Source organism: Gnatocerus cornutus, unplaced genomic scaffold, assembly GCF_029298725.1.
Source record: "Gnatocerus cornutus isolate USDA-ARS CGAHR unplaced genomic scaffold, icGnaCorn1.1 ctg00000022.1, whole genome shotgun sequence".
NCBI lineage: Eukaryota > Metazoa > Arthropoda > Insecta > Coleoptera > Tenebrionidae > Gnatocerus > Gnatocerus cornutus.
The window spans coordinates 6,876,511-6,879,189 of NW_028275374.1; positions in this window are offsets into that span (position 1 = coordinate 6,876,511).

Here is a 2,679-nt window from a genome sequence, read left to right on the forward strand (position 1 = left end):
ATCAAAATTCTTACAGAAAACCGCATATTTCGATGCAAAACGACGATTTCTCGCCGATTTTCGTTGTTTTCTCGCTTGAATTCGCAAAGAAGAGCACGAAATCTACAAAATCATGACTTTTTACCAAGATTCAACGGCTGAATTGCAAGAAAACAGCAGAATTCTGCTCGAAATCATCAAAATTCTTACAGAAAACCGCATATTTCGATGCAAAACGACGATTTCTCGCCGATTTTCGTTGTTTTCTGGCATGAATTTGCAAAGAAGAGCACGAAATCTACAAGATCATGACTTTTTACCAAGATTAAACGGCTGAATTGCAAGAAAACAGCAGAATTCTGCACGAAATCATCAAAATTCTTACAGAAAACCGCATATTTCGATGCAAAACAACGATTTCTCGCCGATTTTCGTTGTTTTCTGGCTTGAATTCGCAAAGAAGAGCACGAAATCTACAAAATCATCACTTTTTACCAAGATTCTACGGCTGAATTGCAAGAAAACAGCAGAATTCTGCACGAAATCACCAAAATTCTTACAGAAAACCGCATTTTTCGATGCAAATCGACGATTTCTCACCGATTTTCGTTGTTTTCTGGCTTGAATTCGCAAAGAAGAGCACGAAATCTACAAAATCATGACTTTTTACCAAGATTCAACGGCTGAATTGCAAGAAAACAGCAGAATTCTGCACGAAATCATCAAAATTCTTACAGAAAACCGCATATTTCGATGCAAAACAACGATTTCTCGCCGATTTTCGTTGTTTTCTGGTTTGAGTTCGCAAAGAAGAGCACGAAATCTACAAAATCATCACTTTTTACCAAGATTCAACGGCTGAATTGCAAGAAAACAGCAGAATTCTGCACGAAATCATCAAAATTCTTAGAGAAAACCGCATATTTCGATGCAAAACGACGATTTCTCGCCGATTTTCGTTGTTTTCTGGCTTGAATTCGCAAAGAAGAGCACGAAATCTACAAAATCATCACTTTTTACCAAGATTCAACGGCTGAATTGCAAGAAAACAGCAGAATTCTGCACGAAATCATCAAAATTCTTAGAGAAAACCGCATATTTCGATGCAAAACGACGATTTCTCGCCGATTTTCGTGGTTTTCTGGCTTGAATTCGCAAAGAAGAGCACGAAATCTACAAAATCATGACTTTTTACCAAGATTCAACGGCTGAATTGCAAGAAAACAGCAGAATTCTACACAAAATCATCAAAATTCTTACAGAAAACCGCATATTTCGATGCAAAACGATTATTTCTCGCCGATTTTCGTTGTTTTCTGGCTTGAATTCGCAAAGAAGTGCACGAAATCTACAAAATCATGACTTTTTACCAAGATTCAACGGCTGAATTGCAAGAAAACAGCAGAATTCTGCACGAAATCATCAAAATTCTTACAGAAAACCGCATATTTCGATGCAAAACGACGATTTCCCGCCGATTTTCGTTGTTTTCTGGCTTGAATTCGCAAAGAAGAGCACGAAATCTACAAAATCATGACTTTCTACTAAGATTCAACGGCTGAATTGCAAGAAAACCGCAGAATTCTGCACGAAATCATCAAAATTCTTACAGAAAACCGCATTTTTCGATGCAAATCGACGATTTCTCACCGATTTTCGTTGTTTTCTGGCTTGAATTCGCAAAGAAGAGCACGAAATCTACAAAATCATGACTTTTTACCAAGATTCAACGGCTGAATTGCAAGAAAACAGCAGAATTCTGCACGAAATCATCACAATTCTTACAGAAAACCGCATATTTCGATGCAAAACAACGATTTCTCGCCGATTTTCGTTGTTTTCTGGCTTGAATTCGCAAAGAAGAGCACGAAATCTACAAAATCATCACTTTTTACCAAGATTCTACGGCTGAATTGCAAGAAAACAGCAGAATTCTGCACGAAATCATCAAAATTCTTACAGAAAACCGCATATTTCGATGCAAAACGACGATTTCTCGCCGATTTTCGTTGTTTTCTGGCTTGAATTCGCAAAGAAGAGCACGAAATCTACAAAATCATCACTTTTTACCAAGATTCAACGGCTGAATTGCAAGAAAACAGCAGAATTCTGCACGAAATCATCAAAATTCTTAGAGAAAACCGCATATTTCGATGCAAAACGACGATTTCTCGCCGATTTTCGTTGTTTTCTGGCTTGAATTCGCAAAGAAGAGCACGAAATCTACAAAATCATCACTTTTTACCAAGATTCAACGGCTGAATTGCAAGAAAACAGCAGAATTCTGCACGAAATCATCAAAATTCTTAGAGAAAACCGCATATTTCGATGCAAAACGACGATTTCTCGCCGATTTTCGTTGTTTTCTGGCTTGAATTCGCAAAGAAGAGCACGAAATCTACAAAATCATCACTTTTTACCAAGATTCAACGGCTGAATTGCAAGAAAACAGCAGAATTCTGCACGAAATCATCAAAATTCTTAGAGAAAAGCGCATATTTCGATGCAAAACGACGATTTCTCGCCGATTTTCGTGGTTTTCTGGCTTGAATTCGCAAAGAAGAGCACGAAATCTACAAAATCATGACTTTTTACCAAGATTCAACGGCTGTATTGCAAGAAAACAGCAGAATTCTGCACAAAATCATCAAAATTCTTACAGAAAACCGCATATTTCGATGCAAAACGATTATTTCTCGC